Below are 17,627 nucleotides of genomic sequence, written 5' to 3' on the forward strand. Positions count from 1 at the left end.
GGTCACTTCTGTTGTGCTCACCTGGAGAGAAAAAACAGTCAGCAGGGCTTCCAGCCTTGGATGGGCCTAACTTCCTGCTGGAAAAGGAAGCTTCCATGCAACCATCACCCAGCTTCCTTTCGCAACAGGAAGTTAGGCCCATCCAAGGTCCGAAGTCCTGTTTCCTCTTCAGATGAGCATGATGTAGGTGTCTGTAAGGTCCAGTTCCTGCTGATGGGACTCCCAGAAAAGAGAATGATGGGCATTGTAGTCTAAAATATTTAAAAAAATGCATGCCTACTTCCCAGTGCCAGGCTGTTTTATATACCTAAACTGCTGGAGCCCCACCCAGAGCCCAGCTGAAGGCATTTGGCCAGTGGAAAGAGGAGTTCAGCTGTAGGGTTTAACCCACCAGTCTCCCTGAGAGGAAAGGCTTTCCCCATAATGAGGAGTTCCTTAGTCCTATGATGACTTTCCTGGGGCTCATGCCTTTGTCTTGCTGCATTTGTCCAGCCGTCATCTCCTCCAATTCGAGTACTGAGTCACCTTCTACTTACGGCTAATCAGTGGGGGCTGAGGTCCTGGATGTGGTGGGGAAATTGGGGATCCACTCTGAGTTTTTATCCAAACTTTAAACAGGGCATTCCAAGGTAGCGGGACCTGTTTTCTGGGACAGGGTCCAGCTACTTATCAAGTTTAGATGCACTCCTGGAGTGGATTCACCAACCCTGCAAAATCTGGGTCCCCGTGATCACCCTCCAACCTGGCTTCCACGCTTCTGTAGTACGGTGTGCCCTAGAGACCTTTCCGCAAACCAGCTTACCCCTGCCGGCTATTTTTCTGCCAGTTTCAGTCATCTGAAGTATTTTCTTTCCCTCATTTCTTTCATGCCAAATGGAGGTCATGAGCCTTCCTCGAGAACAGCCGTGTCTCCTGTAGAACTGGTGGGAGAAAGCCAGAGAAGAAGGACAAGAGAAGGGAGTAAAAGGGAGAGAAGGAATGGTGCTATGTTTTTGCTTGAACTACAATAGGGTCCGTCCGCTGGAAGGAAAGCCAGAAATCTGGTCTGACCGCTCCAACTTGAGTCCCTACTGTTTTGACGGCTCCTGTCACAAATCGTTTCACGTAGAGATGATGGCACGCCAGTCCAAACTCATCTTGAAGTTCTACCACCAGCAGACGCTACACTTGTTTGATCATTGATTTTGTTGGGGGCTCTTTCCCTCTCAGTTGCTTAAGTTGTCTTCAAGTAACATTAACATGTTCATTAAAAAAAAAAACAAATGCTGCATATTTTTGTTATTTTCTGGAAGCCTCCCATTAACTGGGCAGGGTATAAGTTAAGCAAACAAATAAAATGGATAAATAAAAGCAAAGCAAAGCAAAGCGTGCTGCTTATATACCGCCCCATAGCGCTTCAAGCACTCTCTGGGCGGTTTACAATTTAATTATGCAGGCTACACATTGCCCCCCCCCCAAGCAAACTGGGTACTCATTTTACTGACCTTGGAAGGATAGAAGGCTGAGTCAACCTTGAGCCGTGAGCACAGTTTTAGCTGCAGTACAGTGATTTAACCACTGCGCCACGAGGCTCCATAAGGCAGCAGTGCTACTAGAAATCACGACTGGAAGGTGTAGGGCTTGGAATTTTGTGTACAGATCTCAGGCTTGCAACAGCTTTGGTGAAGCCACACCTATCCTTTTGGGGTCTCTCTGTCGGACAGCTCTCTGGCTCGCCTTAATATTTTGATTTGTAGGGATCAGATTTTCAGTTTGTTGGGGGCGGGGCTGGACTACTGATACTGTTCATCTCTGTTTTGGATGTTCCACTGACCTTATAGGCACCTTGCTTTCTGAATCTAATACAGTAAGACCTCTGTATCCACAGAAGATTGGTTCCAAGCCCCCAACCCTCCGTGGATGCTGAAAGAGGCAGATTATAGTGAACACCATTATGAAAGTAATACATGCTATAAAAAACATAGTCTCTGGCTCCCTCTCATGGCCAGTTCTGGTAATGACACCAGGGCAATCTATTTTTCTAGTGAAAGCTATACAGTACACAAGCATGGTTTCTGGCTCCATCTAGTTCTGGTAACTTCATCTATAAAAATATTTGAGGGGGATCTTTTCTTTTAATATTTTCAGATTGTGAATAAGTGAATCAGCAGTTACTGATCTTGTGGATAAGGGGGTCCTACTGTATTCTCTCTCCTCCAGCTGCCAATATCATGGAACAAATGTTCCCCTAAAGACAGGATTGATTTACTGGAGATGGTCACAGACTGAATGTACAGAAAAAGAACTAATTGCAGTTTAATTAACCCTTGAAGAAGGCTGACAGGCCGAAACACATTGCACATTTTATACTGGACTAAAGAACATTATATTTTCTACCTCCTGGGATCACCTTTTCCCCCTTATTTGAGCTAATATTATATTTCCCTAAAGACACCCTCTTAAAGAACTACGTGGAATCTCAGACCTATCAGATCTTTTGGCCTACAACTCCCATTGGCTCTTCCTTGTCAAGAGGAAGGGTGTTGTGATCTGCCATTCAAAAGGGCTGAATGGCTGTAGAATCATCTGAGTTGTACTTCTGCCTGTTCCCCCCAGCTCCCCCTCCCTCTGTTCCTGTCCTGACTGGGAATCCCGTCTCGAACGCATCGGTAGCCCTTGCTGGGTAAAAGAACTTTGAGAATTCTTTTTTAAAAATATGAACTTCTCCCTGTTTTGCTCAGATTGTGGTGGGCTTTGGGGTTTTGGAATCCATGGGCCTGGACGACTGCAGGAATTCCTTTAGCCAGACGTCTGGATGCTTTGCCCCCCCCAACACCCACCAGACCCTTCTGGTGCTTACAATCACATGCAACTGAAAAATGATAGCTTGTTCTTGGACATGATGAAGGCAGAGGAAGTGGCTGAGCAGGACTCACTTCCATTGGAGCTGCAAGCAATTATGGGTCTGGTAGTTTCCAGAGTATACCCAGTGTTTTGTAGTGGATAGAGTGGTGGAGTAAGACTTAGGAGACCTGGGTTCGAATCCTTGACCAGCCATGGAAAGTCCCTAGGGAAGTGGAACTGTTAAAACCACTCCATAAATATCTCACTGCCCTTGAAATCCTTATTAGAGTCACTATAAGTCAGTTTTGACTTCTTCACACATAACAGGTTGCCTGAGGGTCACCCTGTGCAGAGAAGTATGATAAGCAGGGAGACTAACAGCCCCCTAATGCCTTGCACTTCCCATGCAACTTAGCTCCACCCAGCCACTTCTACAGATTTCCTGTCTGAGAGATGACATTATTTCCTAGCTGAACATTATTAATGACACCTGAAAGGACTGAGGTTGTAGGTTTTGTTTTTGAGAGTAAAGCCTTCAAAACGCTGGCTGGGTGAATTCTGCAGTCTTCTGGGGGTAGTAGTCCACAAATCCCAAAAATCCAATGCCTCGATTTTGGTTGAGCTGGTATGATCAAGCATTTGAACCACCTTGCAGAGAGGTGTTTACCAAAGAGAAGTTGGGGGCTGCATACAGAGGCCTGAATTGCTGCTTTTTAGGCTCATAGTGCCTAGAATCCAGAACCGACAGTTCCCACGATTCCCCGGGCCATGAGAGTCCAAAGTGAAATCAAACTGCGATAATGGCACCGTCAGAAACTTTACATCTGAATTTCACGGCATGCAGCTATCCAAACACAAATGAAACCTTAATAATACTGTAGTGAGCCGAGTATCAGGGGATGCCGTTTAATCTGGAAATCAAAATGGACTGCAGATATTTCATTGACCTAGGAAATATTTCACATAAAAATTCAAAGGAGAATGTCAAGGAATTACATTATTCAGTCTTTTATTTTTATTATTATTATTATTTTGATCAGGAAAGAAGTACTGTGTTTCCCCAAAAATAAGGCAGGTGGTGGCGCTGCGGGTTAAACCGCAGACGCCTCTGTGCTGCAAGGTCAGAAGACCTGCAGTCGTAAGATTGAATCCACGCGACGGAGTGATCCCCCGTCGCTTGTTCCAGCTACTGCCAACCTAGCGGTTCGAAAACATGCAAAATGCAAAAATGCGAGTAGATAAATAGGTACCTCTAGTCGCTCTGGCCACGTGACTACGGAAGATTGTTTTTGGACAAACGCTGGCTCTGTGGGTTGGAAACGGAGATGAGCACCGCCCTCTAGAGTCAGACACGACTGGACAAATTGTCAAGGGGAAATTTACCTTTTTTTACCTTATTCATTCATTCTTTCATTCATTCCATTTATACCTGCCCATCTAGACCAAAGTCTATTCTGGGTGGCTAACAGCAAAACATAAAAGCTAAGCAGTATAAAATATGAGTGCAATTTTCTCACGTTCCCTAGCAAGTGATAGAAGAGATGCATGGAAGTGCTAGATATACCCATACTCCTGATGAACAGCTACTAATAACTCTAAACGCCATGTATTTACCTAACCCCCTGCCAAAACCATTCCTGTTAGAAGGCATCACTGTTTTCTGCAGTAGATTTAGAAAAGTCATAAATACTACAATGGAATCCTTAATACTGTCTTGATGCCTTACCAAGAATAAAGATGTGTTCTGAGTATCAGCCAGGTAGTCCACACTTTGCTGTATTTCCTCAGCTGGTAATACCTTTTTCACCTTGAAGTACAGGTGAAAGTACCTAAAAATTCATTACATTTTGCCCCCCAAAACGCATTAGGGCTTATTTTCAGGGGATGTTTTATGTTTTTCATGTACAACCATCTACATTTATTCAAAGACAGTTCTGTCATCTTCTTCTGGTTGCTGCACAAGGGTGGAGGCCGGGCTTTCACTTAACATGGGGCTTATTTTGGGGGTAGGGCTTCTATGACAAGCATCCTAAAAAATCCTACTACGGCTTATTTTCAGGTTAGGTCTTCTTTTCAGGGAAAACGGAAACTCCTAGGGACTGCTTTCAAGCGCTCCTCTCTAAGCATCCTCCACTGGCACATCAACTGTATGGGCAAAATCATATTCTCAGTTGCATCACCCGGGGGGGGGGCGTTCCAGGCTGCCTCATGGAAAGAAAGACACAACCGTCCACTATTGAAACGGGAGATGATTTCATCTCACCCTTCCCAGCTTTCACACACACACACAAACACACACACACCGAGATCTCACAAGTTGGGGAATGAGTGACAGCCACTGTAGGATCTGACTCGTTATATCCTATGATATCCTCCAGAGAGATCGATCATGGTTTATCAGCCTCTCCACCACCGAGCCATTGAACAAAAGCAGCTGTGCAAACCATGCCAGCAAAGAATGAAGTAAACAAGGCCAGGTTTGTTCTCCTTATCTATGGAAACGACATCCGCTTGATGAGAAATGTCTGTTTTCAAGCCCTGTGAAATTCCTGACCTCGAGCAGTGCCACAAGGAATTCTCCCCACTAACACACACACACACACACACACACACACACACACACACACACACACACACACACACACACACACACACACACACACACACACACGCATACAGAGAGAGAGAGAGAGAGAGAGACTGTGGGCCATTGTTTTGTTTTCCACGCTTGTTGACAGATTCTTGTTAGGATTCTGACAGATTCTGTGGCTTAAAATAGTTCTGTTTTAGTTGAATAGTTCCATACATCTACCCCTTGTGAATTATTTCTTCCTAGTGCTCTCATGCGCTGGATTAGGGAGAAAGCCAGAGAGTTCCAGAAAAACATCTGCTTCTGCTTCATTGACTACGCAAAAGCCTTTGACGGTGTGGACCACAGCAAACTATGGCAAGTCCTTAAAGAAATGGGAGTGCCTGACCACCTTATCTATCCCCTGAGAAATCTATATGTGAGACAGGAAGCAACAGTTAGAACTAAATATGGAACAACTGGTTCGCTCAAAATTGGGAAAGGAGTACAACAAGGCTGTATATTGTTCCCCTGCTTATTTAACTTATATGCAGAATACATCATGCGGAAGGCTGGACTGGAGGAATCCCAAATCGGAATTAAGATTGCCAGTAGAAATATCAACAACCTCCGATATGCAGACAATACCACTCTGACGGCAGAAAGTGAGGAAGAATTAAAGAACCTCTTAATGAGGGTGAAAGAGGAGAGCGCCAAAAACGGCCTGAAACACAACATTAAAAAAACTAAGATCATGGCCACTGGTCCCATCACCTACTGGCAAATAGAAGATATGGTGGCAGTGACAGATTTTACTTTCTTGGGCTCCATGATCACTGCAGAGGGTGACAGCAGCTACAAAATTAAAAGAGGAGGAAAGCGATAGGAGGAAAGAGATGACAAACCTCGACAGCATCTTAAAAAGCAGAGACCTCACCTTGCCGACAAAGGTCTGTGTGACGTGTGCCATGACGTCACCTGCCTGTCTTGGCTAAGGCTGGAGTTTCCTGGCCTATGGCAAGGCAGGAGGTGGGTCTTATAGGGGTGGAGCTTGTGTATATAAGGGGGGTGTACAAGGAGAGAGAAGGTTGTTGAGGGTTGGTTGTTGGGGAATTGGAGAGTGACAGGGTTAGATATAGGTTAGGTGATTTAGAAACTGTGTGTTAAGAAATAAAGAACTGTGCAGGGTGAAGGTCTGAGAAATATAGTTTAAATAAGTGATTCATTTACTCATTGATTTCCTTTTTATTTTATGTAATCAATAAATCATCATTTTTATTTTTAAAATCCACAATAAGTCTGAAGTGTCAGGTTTATGTGTGGTTGGTGGCAGCGAAGTACTGTGTGTGTGTGTGTGTGAAGGATCGTGGCCTGTCATCTCTAGTGGTGACGTAGGAAGAGGTGGCAGTCGCGACAAAACTGGTGCCAGCGTGTGGGATACGAGTTGTCCAGTTGCCCAGTTGCCCAGAAAAGTCTTGGCTAGTGTGACCAGAGCAAAAGGATTTCAGTTAGGAGCACCTGAAGTGGGGTGTGGGTAACTCTCTAGGATTTGTCTCCAGGGGGGAGCAGATCTAGTAGAGAGGCACCTAAAACTTCAGAGTGAGGGAACTGACTTATGAGCTCTAGAAGGTCCATTTTGTGAGGGAGATTGAGCCAAAATAGAAAGCTGTTGTGACTTGGTCTGAGAGTCCAGAGTTGGGAGAACTCTGAAGGGACAGACAGACCAAGGGCAGCAAAGATTTGGGATCTCCCTAGTGAACTACAGAACCTGAGAGAGGGTGAAGCTGTGGTGGATTGGAATTAGAGCCAAGGGCAGAAAATTAAAGTAGCTCTAAATCTGGCAAGAGGCCCAGTGAAGGGGCAGAAGCCATTAGAGACTACAGTAACAAGCCTAGCCATATCTGTTGGTATACCCTGTTAGAGAGTGTCAGACCTTAGCACAGAAAAGAAAAAAAAAAAAAGTGACGTTTTAAACAGAGGCTTGAAAATAGAAAAGAGCCTTCTGTGTGATTAAAATGCCTCTCACGCGCAGTCAAATGGCAGAAGTGAGTGAACAAAGAGACCAAGCAATGTCAGACTGGTCTGGGGATGAGTCAAATGGTGAGGGAAGAGTGGCCTCAGTGCAGGAAGGAGCTATTGGTGAACAGTTATCAGAAATTAAGAAAATTCAATTAGCCCAGGCACATGAATTTCAAATGAGACAAATAGAAAAGGAGGAAAGAATGGAAAGGGAAAGAATTGCCCTAGAGAAAGAGAAAATGGAATTAGAGAGGGAGCGTATGGCGTTTGAATTAAGAAAATTGGAAATGATGAATCAGAACAATAATAATAATAGGGAAAATGAGGGGAGCCAATTATCAAAAGCAGATTTGAAGAAATTTCCTACATATAAACAGGGGGATTGTCCTGAAAACTTCCTTAAAATCTTTGAACGTAGTTGTGCTGATTTTTCTGTGAGGGAAACAGAGAAAATGATAATTTTGAGGTCTCTCCTGAGTGGAAAAATGGCTGACGTGTATGCTGATATGCCAGTTGAGCTCAGTAAAGATTATTCAGAGTACAAAAAAATGGTTTACAATCGTTTTGGCATTAACTCAGAACATCTCAGAATGAAGTTCAGAAAACTTTCTAAAAGAGCAGATGAATCTTATACCCAACTTGGTTTTAACTTAGAAAAGTGTTTAGATAGGTGGCTTGAACAGGAGAATGTAAAAACCTTTCAGGAATTGAAAAATGTTGTGGGCCTGGAGCAGTTTTATTCCTTACTCCATGGGGAACTTAAATTTTTAGTTCAAGAACGAAAACCAACTGATGTTAGAAACGCTGCTCAAATAGCTGATTTTATTTCTCAAATAAGGGGTCCTAGTTGTTATGAGGGGAGAAGTGTGAGGAAAACATGGGACCCAAAGTTCTCTAAAGAACAAGCACAGAGACAGACTAAAGTGGGCGGCCATTTTAGTGAAAAGCCCTCAGAACAGGGCCAGCACAGTAAACAAGTTTTGGAGGGAAAAGAGAAACTTGAGAGATTTGATGGGAAAAGCTCATGGGGGGAGAGAATCTGCTTCATTTGCAAAAAGAAAGGCCACATTGCTTCACAATGTTTTAATACAAGGCAAAATAAAGAAATTCCACCTCAGAAAGTTAATGTAAAAGAAGCAAAGGCTGTATTTTGTGTTCAGAGTAAACCTCAAGCTTCTTCTAGTGAAAGCTCTGTTGTCATGGAAACCCAGGCAGAGGCAGTTAGGAGCTCTGAATTGGATACATTGAAGGAGCTACCTCTCGCTGAAGTTGTCCATTGTTATTACATACAGACCAATGCTGCTTTACTGGAATCTGCTGGGGACAAGATAAAAGTTTTTGAAAATGACTATTCAGCTTTGAGAGACACCTGTTCTGAAATTTCTATATGCCACTCAGACATAGTACCACAAAGTTGTATGATTGCTGACCAGACTCTATCTGTGAAAGGGATTGGGTCAGAACTAGTTTCACTACCTGTAGCTGACTTGAAAATTGAATATCAAGGGTGGAAGGGATTGTGGAGAGTGGGGGTGTCTTCTGAGATCCCTACCCCTTTTCTTATTGGTAATGACTTAACAAAGCATGTCAAGAGTGCCCTGGTGGTAACACGTGCACAATCAGTACAAAGTGAAGCCAGTAATGAGACTGACTCTCAAGAAACAGAGAAATTTGTACCACAACCTGAGGCATTCTCAGTTGAAATACCTCAGAAAAGCCTCTTTGTCAAGGAACAAACAGCAGATCCCACCTTAAAAGACTGTTTTGCAAAGGTGACTGATAAAGATTTATCACCTGAGTGCCCTGAACGTTTTATTATTAAGGGTGGTTTACTTTATAGGGAAAAACTAAATAATATTTCAAAAGGGGGGCCTGAAGTTAAGAGACAGTTGGTGGTGCCTGAGAAATATCGCCCTATGATTCTGGAAAAGGGACATGCAGACATTTTCTCAGCTCATATGGGGATTAACAAGACCAAACAAAGAATAGCCCAAAACTTTTACTGGCCTGATATGGGTAAACATATTAAGAGTTTCTGTCAAAGATGCCATATTTGTCAGAGACAGGGCTCTAATTGTGATAAAACCAGAGCAAAGCTATGCCCATTACCAGTGATTTCAACTCCTTTTACACGTCTAGGGGTGGACATCATAGGTCCATTGCCCAATGCCACTAAGAGGGGGAACAGATTTATTTTAACTATAGTAGACCATGCCACGAGATATCCAGAAGCGATCCCATTACGTAATATAGAGACCCAGACTGTAGCAGAAGCCTTAGTGAATTACATGAGTAGGATGGGTTTTCCTTCTGAAATAATCACAGATTTAGGAACCTCTTTTACATCCAGACTAATGAAGAGGTTATGGCAAATTTGTGGGATTAAACACCTGGAAACTTCCCCTTATCACCCAGAAAGCAACGGGTTAACAGAAAGATTTAATGGAACTCTTATAAGAATGATCAGAGCATATTTACAAGAGAATCCAAATAACTGGGACCAAAAGTTACAGCTGCTCCTTTATGCTTATAGATCAGTACCCCAAGAGAGCACTGGCTTCAGTCCCTTTGAATTGTTATTTGGAAGGCAAGTGAGGGGACCGCTAGATTTGATCAGGCAAAATTGGGAGCAATGCTTTGAGGATGATCCACAAAACGTGGTAGCTTATATTGACTCCCTAATGAATTGCCTAAAGCGGAATATGGATTTGGCTGTGGAAAACTTAACCACTAAAAAGGCCAAACAAAAGCAATGGTATGACCGAAAGGCAAGAGAACGTCAGTTCAACCCAGGAGATGATGTTCTCAGGCTGAGGCCCATAAAAGGGAACAAGTTACAACTTAAATGGGATGGTCCTTACAGAGTGGTTGAGAAAATAAGTGACCTCAATTATGTTATTGAGGACGAGGAAGGTTCAGGCAGGAGGGTTGTTCATATCAATGCCCTGAAGCCTTATTACAGAGAGACCAATCATGTGCTGTTTGCCATGAAAGCTGCTGGCAAGGAGGAGCCTGAATTACCCTTTTGGGAAGGGAGAGGGCAGCAAAAATATAATCCACAGGATGTGCAGATTAGCCCTACCCTATCCACTGAACAACATAATCATCTTTTAGCACTAGTGACAAGATATCGTGAAGTTTTCTCAAGCAAACCTGGTGTGGCCAAGGGTGTGTTACACAAGATTGACACAGGGAATGCTTCCCCTCAATCTGTAACCCCTTATAGAGTAACAGGGCCATATGTAGAAAAAGTTAGGAAGGAACTGGATGAAATGTTAAAGGATCAGATTATTGTACCTTCTTCTAGTGCTTGGTCAGCCCCGATAGTTTTGGTGGACAAGCCGGACGGCAGTGTGAGGTTCTGCGTTGATTACAGAAAGCTAAACGCAGTAACCAAACCTGATGCATATCCTATGCCCAGGCTTGATGACCTCTTAGAAACCATTGGGGGGTGTAGGTACATCTCCTGCTTAGACCTAGTTAAAGGTTTTTGGCAGGTGAGAATTGATCCTCAGGACCAAGAGAAAACCGCATTTTGCAGTCCATTTGGCCTGTTTGAGTTCCGGGTTCTCAGTTTTGGCCTGAGAAACTCACCAGCAACGTTTCAAAGGCTCATGGACCATACTCTGAAAGGGCTTAGTGACTTCACAGTAGCTTATATCGATGACATAGGGGTCTTTAGCAACACCTGGCAAGATCACCTACATCATCTAGAGTTAGTGCTACAAAGATTGAAAGATGCTGGCTTAACTGTTAAAGCTAGTAAGTGTCAGCTAGGTAACTCAGAGATGAAGTACCTAGGTCACATAGTGGGAGGAGGCCTAATCAAACCTTTAGAGGCCAAGGTAGAAGCAATCGTGAATTGGCCCAGACCTACCACTAAAAAGAAAGTGAGGTCCTTTCTAGGTCTGGCAGGGTATTACAGAAGGTTTATACCCGGTTTCAGTGAGATTGCTGCGCCTCTATCAGACCTGACAAAGAAGCAGAGCAGCAACAGCGTTTCCTGGTCGGAGGAGTGCGAGATGGCGTTTGGACGGCTGAAAGATGCTCTAACCAACCATCCAGTGCTGCATGCTCCTGACTTCAACAGAGAGTTCATCATCTATACAGATGCGTCTAATGCCGGTGTGGGAGCGGTACTGTGCCAACAGGATGACAGCGGAGACCAACATCCAGTGGCGTACCTGAGCAAGAAGTTGCTTCCCAGGGAGAAGAATCTTTCTACCATCGAGAAAGAGTGTTTGGCGATCATCTTTGCGATCCGGAAGCTGAAGGCTTACATCTGGGGTCGACATTTTACCTTGTGCACTGATCACTCACCTCTATCGTGGTTGAGGACTATGAAATCACAGAACAGTAAACTGATGAGGTGGGCGCTTCTTTTACAGGACTATGATTTCGAGGTTAAGGTGGTCAGAGGGACTATAAACTGTGTGGCTGACGCCTTATCCAGAAGACCGGAAGACGACATCTAAAGGACTTATGGACTCTGTGTATAGTATATGGCATTGTAAAGTGTTTGGAAAGTTATGTATTGTGTTTGATAAATGTTTTACATTGCATGTTTTTATTTACCTGTTTGAAGGAAGTGTAAGTATATTGGTAATTGTGTTAACTTGTGGGAAAAAAATGTAATGCTTTATGTTTGTGGCAGTTGTTTTGGGGAAAAAGCACCTTAGCTTTCCCCCACAAAACAACTTATTAAAGGGGGAAGGTATGTGACGTGTGCCATGACGTCACCTGCCTGTCTTGGCTAAGGCTGGAGTTTCCTGGCCTATGGCAAGGCAGGAGGTGGGTCTTATAGGGGTGGAGCTTGTGTATATAAGGGGGGTGTACAAGGAGAGAGAAGGTTGTTGAGGGTTGGTTGTTGGGGAATTGGAGAGTGACAGGGTTAGATATAGGTTAGGTGATTTAGAAACTGTGTGTTAAGAAATAAAGAACTGTGCAGGGTGAAGGTCTGAGAAATATAGTTTAAATAAGTGATTCATTTACTCATTGATTTCCTTTTTATTTTATGTAATCAATAAATCATCATTTTTATTTTTAAAATCCACAATAAGTCTGAAGTGTCAGGTTTATGTGTGGTTGGTGGCAGCGAAGTACTGTGTGTGTGTGTGTGTGAAGGATCGTGGCCTGTCATCTCTAGTGGTGACGTAGGAAGAGGTGGCAGTCGCGACAGTCTGCCTCGTCAAACTATCATTTTTCCAGTAGTGATGTACGGAAGAGAGAGCTGGACCATAAAGAAAGCTGACCGCCGAAGAATGGATGCTTTTGAATTGTGGAGGAGACTCTTGGAGAGTCCCCTGGACTGCAAGGAGATCAAACCTATCCGTTCTGTAGGAAATCAAGCCTGAGTGCTCACTAGAACGACAGATCCTGAAGCTGAGGCTCCAATACTTTGGCTATCCCATGAGAAGAGAAGACTCCCTGGAAAAGACCTTGTTGTTGGGAAAGTGTGAAGGCAAGAGGAGACCGACAGAGGACGAGATGGCTGGACAGGGTCATTGAAGCAACCAACATGAATTTGACCCAACTCTGGGAGGCAGTGGAAGACAGGGGGGCCTGGTGTGCTCTGGTCCATGGGGTCACAAAGAGTCAGACATGATTAAATGACTAAACAACTGCTCCCAGAGCAGCTTTCACTTTGCTTTCTAGAACTGCACGTTCTTCATCATAGGATTCCTCTTCAAAGGAGTCTGTCAACTTTTTATCTCTTCTGTATAGATACTGTATTCAGCATGCTGTTTCCACCTTCTCTCTTTTTTTTTCCTGGTCAGATAGTGTGTTTCCCTGTTGGTCTTTCAGCATTCTTAATGGAGGCTTTAACATGGATCTTCTGGAAGAGTTTTCTTGCTTCCCCCCTTATGTTCTCCTCTCTTTCTTTGTGCAGATTATTTCAACAGATCTCTTTGTCTCTATGTGATAGTCACTAAAAAAATCTGCATTCAACATTCAGACCTGAATTCTGCCACCTATTTGCACCTTGCCTTATACAATTTAAAATGTTCCTTCTGTCATGTACTGTATCTAGGTTTTTCTTTTCTTTTTACTGTATGGAAACAGATCCTCTTTAAGAAGAGATAAAGAATGGGGGGAACGGAAATAACTTTCCCCCCTGTCGCATCTTTGCCAACAACTATTCTGAAAACCGACAGAGAAACTGAAAGGTTTTCTCAGCCAAATCTCAGCAACTGTGTTTTTTCCCCTTCCCCTAGTTCATCTGTGATCCCTAAAAGCAATATACTGTAGCAGGAAAAACCCTCTCTTGCGTTTCTCCCCTCTTTAATCCCCAGGCCATCAAACGCCGAACACTTGGCCGCTCCACTTGATTAAGCTTTTGCTGCAGCTCGGCTGGCGTTTATCGCCAAGCCTTGTGAGACGAGAGAAAAATGGCCATCAGAGTTGGAGGAAGTGGATGGTCTAATCAAGGTACCCGAGAGGGAAAACGCTGGACCTTGAGGGAGTAATAGGTTCCCATAGCAACTTTAGATACATTTTCTTGGAGGGTGGGGGCTGATGGATGGATGTGTCTGCAGTGGGAGGAAAGAAGGGGTCAGCGAAGAGTCAAAGAAGGAGTGAAAAAGCCAAACATGCTGGACAGAAGTAAAGAAAAAAGTTGGTTAGATTGGACCACATTCAGATCGGATGTGGTTCACTACTCCTGTAGCAGGAGGTTCTGTTTTGCTCTCTCAGCCAGGTCAGTTTGAACTGTCAAGCCCCCAAGGTGCAATTGGAAACATGTGGGCCAGTTGGAATGTTGTAGAGTTTTGAATTTCTGGTAAAATTCCTTTTGCGATGCCATAGAAGTACTCATAGGAAGATTGGTTTCAAGTTCCCCAGATAGTCCACCCCTTCCTCATTAACTGGCACTTAAGTTCTCAATAACTCACTCTGAGACATCTGTATGAAGAAGAATCAAGACGTTTTATTACTTACAGTTGTGAACTGATCAGCAGCAAACTAAATGAACAGACTGACTTCCAACAGACTAAAGAGAGGAAAAGGGAAGACTCAGCAGTGAAACCGGGCTCTCTTTGAATTCAGAGGCAGGAGTGAATTATTCATAGAATCACAGAAAAGTGAAGTTGGAAGGGACCTACAAGGCCATCAAGTCCAACCCCCTGCTCAATGCAGGAGTACAATCAAATCATATCTGCCAGGTAAAAAAAACTACGTTTTTCTTGAATGCCTCCAGTGTTGGAGCACTCACCAACTCCCGAGATAACTGGTTCCACTGTCGTACTGCTGTAACAGTTAGGAGGTTTTTCCTGACATTCCACTGAAATCTGGCTTCCTGTAACTTGAGCCCATTGTTGCTCAAGTTTTCTTGATCATCCCAGAGTGTCGTGCAATCTAGGACGATCGAGAACAGATCCTGCCCTTCCTCTGTAGGACAGCCTTTCAAGTCTTTGAAGAGTGCTGTCATATCACCCCTCAGTCTTCTTTTCTCAAGGCTAAACATACCCAGTTCTTTCAGCCTTTCCTCATAAGGCTTGGTTTCAAGCCCCGTGATCATCCTTGCCACCCTCCTCTGAACTTATTCCAATTTGTTAGCATCCTTCTTGATGTGTGGTGTCCAAAACTGGAACACAGGACTCAAGATGAGGCCTAACCAGTGCTGAATAGAGGGGGCCTAGCACCTCGCGGGATTTGGAAACTATACTTCTATTAATATAGCCTAAAATAGCATTGGCCTTTTTTGTAGCCACATCACACTGTTGGCTCATATTTAGCTTGCGATCTACGACAATTCCAAGATCCTTCTCACTTGTGGTTTTGCTGAGCCGAGTCTCCCCCAGCTTGTAACTGTGCAATTGGTTTCTTTTTCCGAGGTGCAGGACTTTGCACTGATCCCTGCTGAGTTTCATTCTGTTGCTTTCGGCCCAGGGCTCCATCCTATCAAGGTCATTTTGAATTTTGTTTCTGTCTTCTACCATATTAGCTATTCCACCCAATTTGGTACCAGCTGCAAATTTCACAAGCATTCCCTGCACTCCCTCATCCAAGTCATTAATAAGAATATTGCAGAGCACCAGACCCACGACTGAGCCTTGGAGTACCCCACTTGTTACCTCCTCCCAGTTAGAGAAGGACTCATTAATCATCACCCTCGAAGATTCTGTAGACAATTGTTTACCCACCTGACTCTTGATATATGCAGCCCACACCTCCTTAGCTTGCTTATCAGGAGGTCATGGGGCACTTTGTCAAAAGCTTTGCTAAAGTCAAGATATACAGCATTGTCTACACAGCATTGTCTATCAGGAAGGTGACCTGATCAAAATGAGATCAAATTAGTTTGGCAGGATTTGTTCTTGACAAATCTGTGTTGGCTTCTAGTTATTACTGCCTTGCTTTCTAGGTGCTTGCACAATTTTTACCATCTGTTCCAGAATTTTGCCTGGGATTGATGTCAGGCTGACTGGCCTGTAGTTCCCAGGTTCCTCTTTTTTGCCCTTTTTGAAGACAAGGGACAACATTGGCCCTCCTCCCATCCTCTGGCACCTCCTCTGTTTCCCATGATTTCAAGAAAATAATGAATAGAGTTCTTCAGCCAGTTCCTTCAGTGCTCTCGGATGCAATTCATCCAGCCCTGGAGATTTGAACTTGTTCAAGTCCTTGACTATTTGTTTATCTGTCTCCAGCTGTAATCCTGTCCAGCTGCAATCCTGTCCAAAGTGGAACTTGCACTTTCAATTTGTTTGGAAGTGCATTGTCTGTCTTATGGGAAAAGACGGAACTAAAACGCGAATTGAGCACCTTTTCTTTGTCCTCTGTTATTATTTTTCCTTCTCCACTGTGGAGCTGTGGCACTCTGTCTCTGGTTTGTCTTTTGCTACCTACATACCTGAAGAATGCTTTTTTTAATTGTTTTTAGTGTCTCTAGCTAACCTCAGCTCATTCTCATTTGCCCTCCTCAGGCCATCCCTGCATTTCCTTGCTACTTGTCTATACTCATCCTTGGTGGCCTGGCTTTCTTTCCACTTCCTGTACATGTCTTTTTTGGGTTTTAGGTTCTCCCTGAGCTTTTTGTGAAGCCACACTGGCCTTTTTTGTTGCCCCCCCCCCCATTTTTCTTGTTGGAATTGTTTGTAGTTGTGCCCTTAGAATTTCTTTTTTAAGAAGCTCTCACCTTCTTGGTCTCCTTTTCTTGTTAGGATCTCCTGCCATGCGACCTTACTTATCCTTGTTCTGAGATTATTGAAATTCGCTTCTTTAAAATCCAGCCGGCGTGTGCGGTTTTAGGAGTGATGGCAATCCTTCCATCCATCCCTTCTCCATCCTCCAGGGAGATAGCATACCTGGCGAGTCCATGGATCCTCCTGGCATATTTTGGTCTCAATTCCAGATAGTAGGGAGTCCCTTATTATGACTCCTCTCCTCTTTTTTTTTTTTTTTTTTTGGTAGGTTGCAGGTTCAGGGACTGTATTCTGCTGGGCTTCAGCCCTACTCATGTCCTCCTTTGGAGTCTCCTCTGCATCCTGTCTGACCGACTCTTCTTCCAAGTAACTGGAAGCGGCTTTGTGGTTCCACCAGGAAAGAGTATCTTCTTCTTTTGCTCCTTAGTGTGGTTCTTTTCCATGGTGGTTCCTCCATTATATTATTAGATAGCTCCAGACAGATTGACAGTCACCCCAGCCTAGAAAACATCCTCCCAGTCAAACAAACTGTAGACAGCATGCGAGGTTGTAAAAACTCCAACAGGACATGGATGGCACTGATTCCAAAGAGGTTGGTGAATCCGCTCGGGGGATTCATTGGAATGTGACAGCCACTCCCCAGGCTGTCTTCCAAAGAGTTCCAACAGCAAGATGGATACCGTATTTTTCTGTGTATAAGACACACACCCCTCTTTTCTAATCCAAAATTAAGAAATCTAAGTGTGGCTTAGCAAGTGTAGGGGGAAAGGGATCAAAGCGCTGCAGGATCGCTTTGATCCCTGCTTTCCCCTCTACTTGTTTTTGTTCTCTCCTCAGCTTACTTCCGTGTATAAGACTACCCTCAATTTTTAGTCTAAAGATTTTAGACAAAAGTATAGTCTTATACACAGAAAAATATGGTAACTGCTTGGAGGTTCAGACTAGCTGGGACAGTTGTGTCACCATGGGGTCCCCTGAGAAGTTCTAGCTGGCAGCTCCCCTTGGTCTTTGACCAATGAGGGGAGTCCTGGGAGAATGATAAGTCCAGTCTTGTTTTATTATAATTATAATTACTA

At 43.9% G+C, this 17,627-nt stretch overlaps 1 long non-coding RNA gene across 6 annotated transcripts in view; it reads left to right on the forward strand.

Moving 5' to 3' along the window:
* Positions 1-17,627, forward strand: part of LOC110079281 (uncharacterized) — a 155,863-nt gene that overhangs the window by 64,067 nt on the left and 74,169 nt on the right. For 3 of the 6 annotated variants that reach the window (XR_013537947.1, XR_013537948.1, XR_013537949.1), the window contains one exon: positions 880-5,190. The exons of 2 other annotated variants lie outside the window; for them this stretch is intronic. This is a non-coding gene — a long non-coding RNA (uncharacterized LOC110079281). Of the gene's footprint in view, positions 1-879; positions 5,191-17,627 lie in introns of those variants that run through there. One more of the 6 variants, XR_013537954.1, reaches the window with a different exon arrangement.

This window comes from Pogona vitticeps, chromosome 7, assembly GCF_051106095.1.
Source record: "Pogona vitticeps strain Pit_001003342236 chromosome 7, PviZW2.1, whole genome shotgun sequence".
In the NCBI taxonomy this organism is placed as follows: domain Eukaryota; kingdom Metazoa; phylum Chordata; class Lepidosauria; order Squamata; family Agamidae; genus Pogona; species Pogona vitticeps.